Raw genomic sequence first — 16,379 nt, forward strand, 5'->3', positions numbered from 1 at the left:
CACAGAGGTCCAACAATAGGGAGAAGGCAAAAATCAGAATCGAGGAATAACAGTCCAGAGAGTCAAAACCAGGAAATCAAAATAGGAATATCAAGAATACGCTTTGTAATGAGGGCTAACCAATCAATTACTCGGCACAGGGTGTAGGTGAAGGGGGTTTTTATAGTGTGGGTAATCAATATTCAGGGATTCCGGGTGGTGGCAGGTGATCAGGTGAGTGCGTGATGTCAGAGTGTGGTGTGTTCTGGGAAGTGTAGTTGGGAGACTGGAGATCGTCTGCAGCGCTGAATGTGGGAGAGACAGGAGCGCTTTCAGCACCAGACCTGACAGCCTTTAGGCTGCAAACAACACTTCTTTGATTAAAAATATGAAAAACATTTTCGCTCCACTTCACAGTTATGTGCTACTTTGTGTTGGTTTATCACTTAAAATTAAAATTACATAGTGGAATGCGTAATGTAAATCCAAATGATTATCCCATGGAGGTCTGGATTTGGAATCAAACTCAAAATCAAAGTGGAAAAAACACATTACAGGCTGATCCAACTTTGATGTAATGTCCTCAAGACAAGTCAAAATGAGGCTCAGTATTGTGTGTGGCTCCATGTACCTGTATGACCTCTCTACAACACCTGGGCTGCTCCTGATGAGGTGGAGGATGTTCTCATGAGGAATCTCCACCCAGACCTGGATTAAAGCATCAGTAACTCCTGCACAGTCTGTGGTGCAACGTGGTGTTGGTGGATGGAACGAGACATGATGTTCCAGATGTGCTGGATTGGATTCAGTTCTGGGGAACGGATGGGGTCAGTCCAGAGCATCAATGCCTTCATCATGCAGGAACTGCTGACACACTTCAGCTACATGAGGTCCTGCATTGTCCTGCATCAGGAGGAATCCAGGACCCACTGCACCAGCATATGATCTTACAGTGGGTCTGAGGATCTCATCCTGGTACCTAACTGCAGTCAGGGTACCTCTGGAGAGCACATGGAGGTCTGTGCAGCCCCCCAAAGAAATGCCTCCCCAGACCATTACTGACCCACTGCCAAACTGGTGATGCTGGAGGATGTTGCAGCAGCAGAACATCGTTCTCCACGGCGTCTCCAGACCCTGTCACGTCTGTTACATGTGCTCACACGGTGTTGGGCTGTAACCACAAGCCCCACTTGTGGACGTCAGGCCCTCATACCACCCTCATGAAGTCTGTTTCTGACAGTTTGAGCAGAAACATGGATATTATGTGTCCTGCTGGAGGTGATTTTGCTGGACTCTTGCACTGCTCCTCCTGTTCCTCCCTGCACAAAGGAGGAGGTAGTGGTCCTGCTGCTGGGTTGTTGCCCTCCTACAGCCTCCTCCACGTCTCCTGGTGTACTGGCTAGGAGACAGGTATCTGTTCCATGCACTGGACACTATGCTGTCCTGGATGAGCTGCACTACCTGAGCAGCTTCTGTGGGTTGTAGACTCCACCTCATACTTCCTCTGTGGTGATAGAACTGACAAAATGCAAAAGTGACCAAAATATCAGGCAGAAAGGATGAGAACAGAGGAAAGGTCTGTGGTCTCCACCTGCAGAACCACTCCTTTATAGGGGTTGTTTTCGCTGATTGCCTCTTATTTCTACCTGTTGTCTGTTCCATTTACACTACAGCAAGTGAAACTGATTCATAATCAGTGTTGCTTCCTAACTGGACAGGTTCATTTCACAGAAGTGTGGTTGACTCTGAGCTACATTATGTTGTTTAAGTGTATTTCATTAACAGATTCAGTTTACATGTGTATTATTGATTGATTAATTTAAATGTATTAATTTTATTTGTATTTCAGGTGTTGCAGGATGTGGGCAGGTCATCTATGCTGGTACTCAGTACCTCAGTGCACGGGGTCAGTGTCACTGTGATTTCATTACTCTAAAATGTTGTGCTATAATATAGACAGTGTGGTTTACGTTTACATTATTATACTGTACCCAGTTTTACATTGATTATGTTAAATTGTAGTGCAGTTCTTTAGTGTTCTTTATCTGTAACTAATTGTAAAAAGAAATCAGTGTTCATATTCGTAGTGTTCATATTGTTCATATTGTTCATATTGTTCATAGTGTTCAGTGTTCATATATTCAGTTGTCAAAGAGGCCAGTATTAGAAAATTACAATGAGTCACATTGTTCTGTGTATCACTAGTATCCTGTGTATCACTAGTATTCTGTGAATCACTAGTATCCTGTGTATCACTAGTATTCTGTGAATCACTAGTATCCTGTGTATCACTAGTATCCTGTGTATCACTAGTATCCTGTGTATCACTAGTATCCTGTGTATCACTAGTATCCTGTGTATCACTAGTATCCTGTGTATCACTAGTATTCTGTGAATCACTAGTACACCGCCAAATAAGCATAATGATCACAGGGTGCGGGGCACTGTGGGAATGGGGAAGAAATATAAAACTTATAAGATTCTAAACTGAGATTTAAAAATATATACATAAATATACAAAATATGGGTACTGGAACCAGGCATGATGTCTTCCACAGTGTGGGGACCTTATATAAATAATTAATAATAAAAATACTGTGATATACTGTTGAAACCGTCAGAATCTTTAAAAATACTGTGATATGCATTTTTGGTCATACCGCCCAGCACTAGTTTATTGTCTATTATTATCTCCACCATTTAGTTCGATTGATTTTTCATCCTTTTATTGAATTATCTCTAATATGTATTTTCTGAATATTTCTGATATAACAGCTCAATTCTAATCCTTCAGGTTAAAGGTGCTTCCTCCTTTAAACAGCCATAACATGTATTTGTATCAGGCTACAAACAGGGCTGCTTTATAAATTCATGCAACGCAACTATGTCTAACTCTGTTTCACTCTTATTCAGTGTGGGTATAACTTTTGCTAATATTACTTTTATTACTTTTTTGATTTTACTTTTTATTTAAATAATACTTTTATACTTTTTTACACTTACTTTAGTCATGCTTAAATTGCAAAGCTTTCACTTATAAAATCTGTTATTTCACTTGTTTTAGTGCTATTTAAAACATGTTGAACCACACCATAGGGGCTACAAATTCAAACTACTATGCAACCTTTCAAAACAGCTTTAACCCAAATATCTAAAATGCTATGATGTAGCCTAAAATGGACACTTGCTGCTCATCTAACATGTAATGGGTGGGGAGCAGCAGCTCTCCAGCCCAGAAGGTTGTTGGACCTATATATATAGGAAGGGGGGGGAACCGCGGGGAGCCAAACAGTGCGCTGCCCCTGCTACACACACACACACACACACACACAAAGACTCGAGGGAGGGGTGGCATTTAATTTTTTTTTTAGTAGTTTAGTTTACCCACTATAGTTAGCAACTTAGCTCGCACAAGGAGATCGCTCAGCATGTGGCTGGAGGAAGACTTCAAGTATAGCTCAGAGAGAGCTAGGGGCCGCGCGCCTGGCGGGGGCGTGAGGATTGATCTGCCTGCCCCGTTCACCGGAGATGGCAGCCAAAGTTTTCTCAGCTGGGCACGGCAGCTTGAAGTGGCAGTCAAGGCTCTCACTGGAGGCGGAAGCGAGGATGAAGGTGAACTGGTGAGAATTCTGCCTACTCGCTTAAGCAAAGCTGCGTTTCTCTTGTGGGACAGCCTTCCAGCAGCGGTGCAGTCAGATTATGCCGCTGTTAGAGAACGGATTAATGACGCGTTTGGACAGAAACAGTTTATGGACAGGTTTAAAGCCAACCTTGCTGCCCGTCTGCGTGCGCCCCAAGAAAGTCTGGAAGTGTATGCTGCGGACATTAGCAGGCTGGTTCAAGAGGCATTCCCGGAGTATGGGAAAGTGGCACAAAGGGAGGAAAAGTTTCGTCGCTTTCTGGCAGGACTAGACCCATGTTTAAAAGCAAAATGCTATGAAACTCTCAAAGCAGACAGTGTGAGTACGCACCCCAACAGTTTTTTTTTTTGGACAGAAGGCAGCTGTACAGTCAGTGTCAGAGGGCATGGGTCTAAGGAAAGCTGTTGACATACTTACTGAGGAAATGTATGCGATGAGAATGCAAATGAAAGAGATGCATGAGGAGAATAGGAGGCTACGGGCTGCAGCATGGGGAAAAGAAAAAATGGGCGTGGTTTTTACTCGCCTTCTAGTACCCGCTGCGGCTGTACATGTGGTGAACTTGGATGCCAGTCTAATGGACATAAGGAAGCTCAGAGAGGTCGTTCTCCTGATCGTACACCCTCACATAGAAACAGCTACAGGCGGTATGAACAAAATGATCCAGGCCACCCCCCATTCTATAAAACAGCAGGACCACGAAGCCCCAGCCCAGGATGGCGTCCACGCCGTGAGGAGGAACAGCGAAGGCGCAGTGTGCGTTTTCTTTCACCACAGCCTGGACACAGCACCACTCAGCAGGGAAACGGGCTGTAGCTGGTGTTGAGGCCCGGACAGGGGCTATCTCACCCAAGAAGTTCCATTATATAAAGTTGAAATAGACAGCTGTGAGGTGAGCAATGAGAATCCTACTTCATATGTCAGAGGTGTGATGGAAGGCACTGAAGTGTCAATGCTTGTAGATTCAGGTGCTACTGTTTCACTTATTAGTGCAGATTTTCGTATGTCAGTTCCAGCCCTGCGCAGTCGGCCTTTAACCAAAACCTATATAAACTCACATGCTTTAAATGGACAAATGCTGGACACACTTGGCACTATGACAGTGACTTTTAGGTTGGGGTCAGTTACGTGGCAGCATGAGTTTCATGTTCTCAGGAAGTCCACTCAGGCAGTCCTCCTTGGTTTGGACTTCCTATTGAGAAACCATGCCCGGCTGGATCTGGACGCAGGTATGCTAGAGTTAAAGGACACCTCCGTGCCCCTTCTGTGGAGTGCTGATTTGGTCCCAGAGTGCTGTAATGTTTGCCTGGCCAATACTTTGACCATTCCCCCCCTTTGTGAAACCCTGGTGCCAGTGAATGTGTGCCCTCCCAACACAGCCGACCTCACCTCATTAAATTTTGAGGGATATTTGGAGCCAAATGCACCTGAGTCCATTAGTGTAGTAATTGCACATGCAGTGACAAGTGTCAGGAATGGTGTCACAGTGGCTCGTGTGTTAAACCCTACTAGGAAGGACATTATGCTTAAAGAGGGTGTGCATTTAGGTGAGCTGTATCGCGTTGGAAAAACTGACCTTGCACCACTTCCTAAACCAGCCAAGGCTGCCATGGTGGCTTCAACACCTCATGTCCTTCCTGTCTCTCTGGATAAGTCTCCAATCACAGCACAGCAGAGAGAGCAGCTGACTGCACTCACACAGAAATTTGCAGGGGTTTTTGATGTTTCTAACAGAAATACAGGAAGATGCAGCCTGATTAAGCACCACATCAGAACAGGAGATCAACCACCCATCAAACAGCGTGCATATCGCACCTCTCCGGAGAAGCAAGTGGAAATCGAGCGTCAGTTGGCTGACCTGTTGGCGGATGGTGTCATTGAAGAGAGCTGCAGCCCCTGGGCATCCCCAGTGGTCCTAGTTAAAAAGAAAGGTGGACAGTGGAGATTCTGTGTGGATTATAGAAGACTGAATGCAGTCACAATTAAAGATTCTCATCCTCTGGCCAGGGTGGATGACAGCCTAGATGCTCTTGCTGGCTCCTCCTGGTTTAGCACACTTGACTTTTCCAATGGCTACTGGCAAGTGGAAGTTGCCGAGGAGGACAGGGAAAAAACAGCCTTCACCACAGGAAGAGGATTATATCACTGGAAGACGATGCCGATGGGCCTCACGAACTCACCCGCTACGTTCCAACGTATGATGGAACTCATTCTTAGGGGTCTGCCGTGGCATATTTGCATTCTTTATCTTGATGATATTTTGGTGTTCAGTCGGGATTTTGAGGCTCATCTTGTCCATCTGGAGGAAGTTTTCTCAAGAATACAGTCAGCTGGACTGAAACTCAGTGCCAAGAAATGTCACCTGGCCAGGGATCATGTAGTATTTCTGGGTCATGTTGTTTCCAGAGAGGGTCTCCAACCTGACCCAAAGAACACAGAGAAGGTGAAGTCATGGCCTACTCCTTGCTGTCCATCGGAAGTTAGAGCTTTTGTGGGCTTGTGTTCATACTACAGGCGCTTTGTGAGGAATTTTGCAAAACATGCTGCACCTTTACATCATCTAGCTGGAAAAAATGTTCAATTTGAATGGACTGATGAGTGTGCAAGTGCTTTTGAGTATCTCAAGGAGGTGTTCACTTCTGCCCCTGTCATGACACTGCCTAGTTTTACTGTCCCATTCAAGATTCACACAGACGCCTCAAAAGAGTCAGTGGGGGCGGTGTTAGCGCTGGACATGGATGGACGGGAACATGTGGTGTCCTATGCCAGCCAGGCTCTGACCCAAACTCAAAAGTGGTGGTCGACATTTGACAGAGAACTCTGGGCCCTTGTATGGGCTGTGAGAGAGTTTAAACACTATGTTGGACTGTCTACATTCACAATTATTACTGATCATTGCCCTCTGCTGGGCCTTAGACACATGAACATTGATAATGACCCGACTGGGCGTCGAGGGTGCTGGGTGTTGGAGCTGGACCCATTTAATTGGGTTATCACCCACAAGGATGGTTCTCGTCACCTAAACGCAGATGCACTGTCTCGTCGTCCACTGACTCCTGAGCCACTGGAAGTAAAAGACCAGATTGCTGGAGTGCACAGTGTCGAAGGGGAACCACTGGGTGCATCTACTGCTTCTGACCCAGTTGCAGATAAGAAACAAAGCCTGGATAATTTGCTCTCATCTGATGGTTCTGAAATACGATCACTCCAGAGGGAGGATGTTGATATTGCCTGCGTGTTGGCCTGGGTGGAGAAGGACTGTGAGCGGCCACCACGCCTTTATTTGCGAGGGTCCTCTCTTGGCCTCTGTAAGCTGTGGGCAGAGTTCAGTCGCTTGTCTGTAATAGATGGTCTCTTGTGCCGGACTGTGCTTAAGTCTCCTGCAGGACAAAGACAAGTGCAGGTAGTAATCCCCCAAGTCCTTGTGCCACAATTGCTGCATCATCTTCATGGTGGGTCTGCTTCTGCCCACTTTTCAGCTGAGCGTGTCTGGGAAAAGGCAAGGCAGACATACTACTGGCCTTCCATGCTAAAAGACATAAGACGGTGGTGTGAACAGTGTGAGGCCTGTCAAACACGCAGGTCCCCAGTGCCGAAACGTAAAGCTCCTATGGGAGGACTGACTGTTGACCGGCCTTTACAGACGGTGGCTGCGGACATCCTAGAGCTACCATTGACCTCAAAGGGCAATAGATTGTGGTAGAAGACTACTTTACAAAATTTGTCAATTTGTATGCGCTCCCTAACCAGACGGCTCAGTCAGTGACCCAATGCCTGTTCGATGATTATGTACTGTTGCATGGAATCCCTGAAACATTACATAGCGACCAAGGCCGTCAGTTTGAGGCAGAGGTGATTAAAAGTCTCTGCCAGCTCCTTGGTATAAAAAAAACTCATACTTCAGCATATAATCCAAAATCTGATGGCATGGTAGAGCGTCATAACAGAACCTTGATTGACCAGCTGGCCAAAATGCTGCTCTCCTATGGGGGTGAATGGGACATGTTTCTGAAACCAGTTGCATTTGCATATAACACCTCCAGACACTCCAGCACTCGCTTCAGCCCATTCTTTCTCATGCATGGTCGTGAAGCACGAGTTCCAGCAGATGTGCTGGTGCCCTCCCAGTCTCATGGGTTCGGATCTCACACAGAGTTTGTTTCTTTTTTGGTGGAGCGACTGGGGACAGCCTTCGGAGCTGCCAGACTGAACTCAGCAGAGGCTCATGAAAAACAAAAACTGTACCATAATGAGGGCATTCAGCACAAGAGATACACAACAGGTGCTTTGGTTTGGCTTAATAATCCTACATAGTCGCACCAAGTTGGCACCACATTGGAAGGGCCCGTATCAGGTGGTGCTAGGACTGGACTCTGGGGGTGAGAGGGGTCTGACTTACTGCATCATCAACCCCCTGGACCCGGGAGAACGGTCTCAGGTAGTTCACCATGACAGGTTGAAACCATATACTCTACCACTTCCATGCCAGTCTTCTATTCCCACTCATTCCACGACACCCCCTGTTTCTCCTATGTCCATAGCTGACCAACTTCCAAGGACTGTGGGGGGTTCAAACTTAGAAAATGGGAATACTGACTTAGGGACTGTTGTGTCTCGGGCTGGTCGGGTGCTACGTACACCATCACACTTGCAGGACTTTGTTCGTTACTAAATGCTACTTATATGGGGTTACCATTTGTTTTGTACTATTTCACCTGTGTACAGTTCCAGTATTCAGTGTGTACATCTGGTAATTGTTTATCTTACAAGAGGTGGTTGGGTGGAATAATAATTTGTTATGGGCTTCTGTAGTTAGAGGGGTACTACTATTTGGTGTTCTAATAATATTGTTGGCTATATTTGTTGTGTTTATTTTGAGGTCATAGCTGTCACAGTTGGAGTTAATAAACGGGGACGTTTAAAAAAAAAGGGGGGGTCATATGTAACCGACTTTAAGGAATATTGAGTTATGGAATGTGTATGTACACTGAATGTCCTGCTGGGGTAGCCGTAGGGCAGAGAGAGAGAAAAAAAGGAGAGAAGAAGAGAAAAATAAAGTGTGACGGCTATTTTCCCTCATTGGGTCTAAGTGCGTTTTATTTTATTAATTATAAAGTATTAGGCGAACCCTAATAAGCTCGGTTACACTATTTTATCAGAATAAGAGGACGTGGCTGCCAGATTTTGGGAAGTATGCAAATATCTCCATGAAAAAACTCCATCACCTCAAAGTCCCTGTGTTATACTAACGCTACCTGTTTACCTGCTACACTCAGTCGCTCAGTCTGTCCCTCGGTTTATCCGTCACAAGCCTGCATCTCTGTCTGCTGCTGCAGAGGATGCGGTCTGTGATTTTTACACATTTTGTAGCAGCTACAGTGAGAGTCTTCAGTTTCTTCACGTGTAAATTCTCCGTACCCCTTTCTGCTGCCTTTCCTTTAACATACGCGCTTAACACTGAACGTAGCTGGAGTAGAGCGGACCAAGCATGCAGAAAGAGGATGGGGCCGCTTTCGTCCTATATCCTTAATGGTTCAGTCCACTGTCTATATCAAAGATGGACTGAACCAGATTACCACCAGATTACCAGTCCAACCTTGCCCAGTGCCAATATAGAAACATGCCAGAAATTTACCTCACTTCCACACCACCACACCCATCGGTGTTAACATATTCCTAAACTCTGACACTATTTTAACGATACGTGTGCAAAGCGTAAAAATAGACAGTTAAATAATGTTGACGGGGTGTAAGATAGCAACGAGCATCTCAACGTGCTTTTTACAGGGTGTATGATGGGGCAGATGAAGTTTTAATGGGGTTTTAGTCCGTCAGACTTGCATTTGTTTTGTGTTGGGCAGAATGTTATACTGCCAACTAATCTAATGCTAATCTAACTTTTGGCCTCAAAACATTCACACTCAGTGTGTTGTGTTCACTGGAGGAATAGGTTAAAGGTGAGGCCATATTCCATCAGTTTCTCTAACAAAAATTCACAAATACTGAATATGGTTGTGTAAAATTGTATTGGGTTTTGAGATTATAAGGAAGTGTACATACAGGAACATCTTCTTAAGCCACTCTCTGTATACCACTGTAATATTTAAAAATGGTACCACATTATAAAATACATCTGTAACAACCTTTCTTATATTTTCTCCTCAGTTTTGAAAATGTTTCCTGATGCTGAACAGTGTGATGATTTTGGTGAGTTATTTTTGAGTTTTCTTCATCTAATTCTACAGTAGAGTTAAAGTACAGCTCCAGCACTGCTGCAGTATTTGCTCTGGAGTTCACTATAATATAAGTCTGAACTGTAGACTAGTGCTGTTACTAATTTACTGTAACAGATAACTTTTTATTTTCATTTTTATTACTGAATTAAAGTTTCACTAATCTGCAATATTTATTTTTACGATGTAATTAACATTGTGATAAATTTTCCTCTAGAACGTCACAGCCGTGACTCTGGTAACAAAACTTCTTACTTAAAACATTGTTCTGGAATTGATCATTTCTGTCTGCTGTAACTCCAAAGTCTTACTGATATTTTGTTCAGCGTCAATCAATTTACCACAATTTCCTCTGTCCATGAACCCCTGGATCTGCAGCCTTATCTAAAGGGAAAACATTAATTACCAAAAGCTAAACTAAACAAGTAAGTTTTCAGTCTAGACTTAAAGATTGAGACTGTGTCTGAGTCCCGAACATATTCGGGGAGATTATTCCAGAGTTGGGGAGCTTTATAAGAGAAAGCTCTTCCTCCTGCAGAGCTCCTCTGAATTTTAGGAACTACTAATAAACCAGCACCCTGAGATCTGAGTAATCGCGGTGGTTCATAACAGGAGATGAGGTCTTGTAAACACTCAGGAGCGAGTCCGTGTAGGGCTTTATACGTTAACAGGAGAATTTTATAGTCTATGCGGAATTTGACTGGAAGCAGTACAGTGCTGATAGGACTGGACTAATATGCTCATTTTCTAGTTTTAGTAAATGTTCTAGTTTTAGTAAATGTGCTAGTTTTAGTAAATGTTCTAGTTTTAGTAAATGTTCTAGTTTTAGTAAAGTTTCTAGTTTTAGTAAATGTTCTAGTTTTAGTAAATGTTCTAGTTTTAGTACATTTTCTAGTTTTAGTAAATGTTCTAGTTTTAGTAAATGTTCTAGTTTTAGTAAATGTTCTAGTTTTAGTAAATGTTCTAGTTTTAGTTAATTTTCTAGTTTTCGTAAATTATCTAGTTTTAGTACATTTTCTAGTTTTAGTTAATTTTCTTGTTTTAGTAAATGTTCTAGTTTTAGTGAATGTTCTAGTTTTAGTAAGGACCCTGGCTGCAGCATTTTGAACTAGCTGAAGTTTATTTAAGTTACTGCCGGAACATCCAGACAGTAGCGCATTACAATAATCTAGCCTTGAGGTAATAAAGGCATGGACTAATTTTTCTGCGTCATGCAGTGATAGGGCATTTCTTAGCTTGGCGATGTTACGGAGGTGTAGAAAAGCTGCATTAGATATGTGTTTATCGAATGCTAGATCTGAATCTATAATAACTCCAAGGTTTTTAGCTGCTGAACCAGGGGTGGCTGAGAAGTCAGCCAGATTTAGCATTAAGTCTGATAATTTATTTCTAGCAGCTTTGGGGCCTAATAGGAGAACTTCTGTTTTATCACTATTTAATAGGAGGAAGTTGTGCGACATCCATGATTTTACATCTTCTACACAATCCTCAATTTTCTTTAATCTCACTCTGTCATCAGGTTTGGCTGATATGAAGAGCTGCGTGTCATCCGCATAACAATGAAAATCTACATCATGTTTTCTAATAACTTTGCCCAGTGGGAGCATATATAATGTAAATAATAACGGTCCTAATATAGAGCCTTGTGGAATTCCATATCTTACCTTGGTATAACTGGAAGACATATCATTTAACCTCACAAACTGATAGCGATGGGTTAAGTATGATTTAAACCATGATAATGCAGTTCCAGTTACACCAACCATGTTCTCTAGTCTTTCTAAAAGTTAATCGCTCTTTAAAAGTAGAGTGTAAATTCATTATGTTATTCTATTTTCATTGTATCAGTGGCAATATACAGTATTTAAATTACAGTAAAGTTAAATAATTACAGTTAAAGTTGGAAATAATGGAGTAATTCTGACATGCCTAGAAATAAATAATTGCAATATTTAATTGGATCCTGTTTTCTTATTCTTTATTACCTGATGTTTAATGATGGTAAAAAGAAGACTGTCTGTTTAATAAATGCTTTTTATTACAGGAAGATCAACTCATTCAATCAATATTCTTCCTCCTACATTTGGTAATGTTTAATTTTACCTGCTATTCAGCTACAGTCACACAACATTACATTACATATTACAGTATATTCACATTATATATCACAAAAAACAATATTGTCATTTCTGCCAGAATGAAATAAAGAAATACATTATTTATCTATTTTTTTTCTTTATCAGCTGGTGATGATGAAGAAGCTCAGAACAGACTGACTTTAGATCTGAGCTCAGCGAAAGGTAAGTTCATCACCTGATCTTAAAGAGAACATTTACTAAACACGGAGTAAAAGACAATCAACTAATCAATACTGTTTCCTCATCAGGAGAAATAATATTCCTGACTTTTATAGGAAATAGTCTCATATAGTGAATAAAATACATATTCAAATAAAAATACAAAGTCCATCCCCAAAATTGTCCTCAGATTGTCCTTTAAATTGTCATAATATTGTCCTAAAAATATTGTAATTCAGATTGTCCTAGATTTGTGCTAAAATTGTCATCCAGATTGTCCTTAAAGTGTCCACAGATTGTCCTAATATTGTCCACAGATTGTCTTAAAATTGTCCTTAAATTGTCCTCAGATTGTCTTATTTTTGTCGCCAAATTGCCTTAATATTGTCCTCAGACTGACCTAATAGTATCCTCTCATAATCCTAAAATTGACCTCAGATTGTCCTAATATTGTCCACCAATTGCCTTAAAATTGTCCTAATATTGTTCTAAAATTGTTCTCAGATATTTAAATATAAGCAACAACTCAGTAAAATCTTTCCTCCTGCTGTTTAATAAATGTTTATTTATTCATTACAGGAAGATTCAGTAAATCAATGGATATTTTTCCTCCGAATCTGGGTAATACTAATTATTATATTATAATATTAGTAGCTGCTGTTCAGTGAAATATTTACTGAGATTAATAATGCTCTTAAAAATCACTAATGTAGAAAATGAGTAATATTATTTTTTATTTAGCTGGTGATGATGATGATGATGATGGTGATGATGGTGATAAAGGTCAGAACACACTGACTCCAGCTGCACGTGAGTTCATCACCTTATTATAAACATGCAATAAACACTGAATACAGACCAGTATTTAAGCTTACTCACAAGATAACACCTCACTACGTATGCAGGTGTGGGTGTGCCCAAGTTGTCCCTGAGGCATCACTGCAGAAACAGCCTGTTTAGAAAGTTAAGAGTTTTAAGGAGCTCAATAAACAAAGTGCTATCAGTGAACTTCAGGAGTAAAAAGAAAATACAGAGTAGAATTAGCATTTAGAATTACTTCTATATTTAAAAATGATGTGTTGTTTAAATACAGAGTTTGAAAATTATACCTATATTATTAAATATGTAATATTAATATGTAACTTTTTAATGTTTTATAGAAAACTGGAATTCCAGGAATGTCTCCACTCCCAATCTGGGTAATTCTTTTTCTCTTTTTCTTTAAAAACACAGTTTAGTGGATAAATATATTTTTAATCCTTAATCTCATATTGTGCACTGTTGGTAAGTTAAAGTAAGTAAAATAAATTGTTAAAGACAAAGTGCTTTAGAAAATATTACCATACGCATGAATTAAAAGCTACGTTTTTAGATACTTTTATGTCCACTGGATTTTTTCTGGCTTTTTATTTTGTCCAGTGATGAAAAATGTGTACCCAGTTCTGTGTATTAATTCAGTACAATTAAATTAAATGTACTCTGTTTATTCTATTTATAAATTAGACTTTGTGTGTTGTTGTTATTGTTGCAGCTTTTGGGAGAAATGATGAGTAAAGAAGTGGAGATTCAGTGAAAGATCCGTTACTCACCTGCAGTGCCTCGCACCAATACCAGCATCACCACCAACACCATGAATCACCATTATCTCTTAAACCCTGCCCACATCCATGAACTGAACACACTGACCAACTCTGTACTGGTCCATCTAACTTTTTAAAAACGAGTCATTATGATCCGTTAATGTTTGCAGAACTACGTTACATTTATTCCAGTTAGGAATGGATGCAGTCAACTTTTTTATCTTATTTTATAACTGTGTATTTTGTGTTAAATGTTATATAGTTTGTATTTTATGCTGTATGTTATCTAGTTTGTATTTCTGTATATATTTGTGCATTGTAATAATAATTTTTGAAATACAGACTTTGACTGTATGGAATCTGCATTTTTACCTGCTAACGTTTTTAGCTGTGGGGTAAAAATGAACACACTGCATTCATTATTTGCACTTAGATCTCATATTTATTCTGCTTTAATGCAGAATTTTTGAAGTGGCTTTGAAATGCAGAATTTTGTAATGATTTTTTAAACTGTACGTTCTAAATGCAGACTTCAAAAGAAGTAATAAAGAACAAATGCTAAACATGTGATTTGTGCCCTTTATTTAATTTAAAATAAAAATAAGGATTTTTACAACAATTTTACACAAAATTTACAGTTTAACACATTTTCATTATTGAATTGTTGAATCAGAGTCAGACTCTCCATCATACATCCAGTATGAATTCCTCACTGTATTAAAGGAGGCTCTCCATCATACATCCAGTATGATTTCTTTATTGTACCAGAGGGGGCTCTCCATCATACATCCAGTATAAATTCCTAAAGGTATAAGAGGGGGCTCTCCATCATAGGTCCAGTATGAATTCCTTACTGTATTAAATGAGGCTCTCCTTCATACATTCAGTACGATTTCTTTACTGTATCAGAGGGGGCTCTACATCATACATCCAGTATGATTTTTTTTACTGTATCAGAGTACGCTCGAGGGAAAAGTCAGATGATGTGTCCAAAATCTTAAGCTTAATTTTCACCCAACTGAAAGAATCCTGCATGGAGGAGTGGGAAACACCTCCAATAGATAGCAGTACAATTATTTTTTATGTGCTTAGTTTTGTTTATTTGTGTGTAGTTGCATTCTTATCATTGTTGTTACCTTTGATTTTTTTCACATATGGCTTTAGGATTACAAATAATTTCCTATTTTTATCTTATTTGTTTTATAGCTTGTTTTAAAATAGCTTATTTATCTTACTAAAATTCTGTTTTTAATTTATTTATACTTGTTCCTTGGAAATTTCTTCCTTATGTATTGGCTCTGCTACACTGTGAATGAGGGCGTACTCCGAATTTAAATAAAGGTTAATTGATTGATTGGTTGATTTGGTTGATCTGGTTGTTTTGGAGGCTGCGGAGCATCAAGTGCAAAACAACCAGACTGAGAAACAGCTTCATTCCGGAAGCTGTAAGACTCTTAAACTCCCCTTAACAACACACTGCACTGACACACAAGGACAATTACTGCACAAACACGGTCACTTTACCCGCACTGAGACACTTTATTTTCTACTGCTCTAATTCATTTCATGCTGCTATAGCACATTTGCACTCTGGACTTGTTGTTGCAACCTGTCTACTCTTTCTATTTATTTCATTTTGGGGTATTTATCTTTAACTATTTTGTATATTCTATTTTTATTGTATTCCTTTATTGTACTTTTATCTATATATCTATTTAATAACAGCTCTTGGGTGTAAACTGGATCGTGAGATCACAATTTCGTTCCACCTCATGTACCACATAAGATGCGAATGACAATAAAATCTCCTTAAATCCTTGAATCCTTGAATTGATTGATTGATATCTACAGTCCAGTGCCGTTTAAAACTGTGAAAAAGTTCATTTAGTAGTGAATTTCTCTGCTTTTAAAGGGACTTTTAGGAAATTTTAAGAATGATCTAATCTCTCATTGTGTACCTGAAGCTCACATTCTGTATAAAGTTAATTTAACCTGACAGATAAAAGTGATCTTCTTTTCACCTTTATCTCTTTAAAGACAAAAAAGAAGTCCTGTCTAATGTTACAGAGGAAACATTAACAACGCAATCAATCAACCTTTATTTCCACTCAGTTGAGGGTAACCCTTATTTTCAGTGTATCATTTTAAATGATAAAAACAAGCAAACAATGTAAGAATTCATTAAGAAAAAAATTAATAAAATTTCAAATAAAAGGAAATGCAGACAGGCTAAAATGTAGAGCAATAAAAACAAAAAGATAAATACATAGAATAATAAAATATAAACACAGTTACAAAAATAAAGGACTAAAATAACCACAATTATAAAAAAATAAATGATGGAACTAAAATAAATAAAATATAAAAGGAAAAAATAAATGAAACAGAAAGGTAAAAGGCCAAAAGTAAAAGAAGTAATAAAACAAATAAATGAATGAATAAAATAAATAAATAAAAGGGCAAAAATGTAAATAAAATAAATTAAAAAAAAATATTTTATTAAAATAAAATAAAAAAATAAAAATAATGATTATAATAAAGCTTGGTTTAATTAATAGAAAATTAAGATCAAAAGAAAATAATATTAATACAACATAAAAACACTTAATACAATAAAAAAAACGAATTAAAAATTCTTAAATTAATAAA

At 39.6% G+C, this 16,379-nt stretch overlaps 2 protein-coding genes and 1 long non-coding RNA gene across 4 annotated transcripts in view; 2 read left to right on the forward strand and 1 right to left on the reverse strand.

Moving 5' to 3' along the window:
- LOC125788872 (uncharacterized) overlaps positions 1 to 16,379 on the reverse strand; it is a 144,069-nt gene that overhangs the window by 105,006 nt on the left and 22,684 nt on the right. Inside the window, exon 1 of one of the 2 annotated variants that reach the window (XM_049472819.1) lies at positions 11,518 to 11,724. The exons of the other annotated variant lie outside the window; for it this stretch is intronic. The gene's annotated coding sequence lies outside the window, so the exon portion shown is untranslated. Of the gene's footprint in view, positions 1 to 11,517; positions 11,725 to 16,379 lie in introns of those variants that run through there. 2 annotated transcript variants of the gene reach the window in all.
- The window catches only part of LOC111190568 (uncharacterized), a 285,381-nt gene that overhangs the window by 98,871 nt on the left and 170,131 nt on the right, over positions 1 to 16,379 (forward strand). The gene's annotated exons all lie outside the window — the stretch shown is intronic.
- LOC125788885 (uncharacterized) lies at positions 12,878 to 14,234 on the forward strand. The gene is made up of 3 exons (XR_007429847.1): positions 12,878 to 12,960; positions 13,311 to 13,349; positions 13,682 to 14,234. It is a non-coding gene; the product is annotated as an uncharacterized LOC125788885 (long non-coding RNA).

Source organism: Astyanax mexicanus, unplaced genomic scaffold (genome assembly GCF_023375975.1).
Source record: "Astyanax mexicanus isolate ESR-SI-001 unplaced genomic scaffold, AstMex3_surface scaffold_31, whole genome shotgun sequence".
Classification (NCBI taxonomy): Eukaryota; Metazoa; Chordata; class Actinopteri; order Characiformes; family Acestrorhamphidae; genus Astyanax; species Astyanax mexicanus.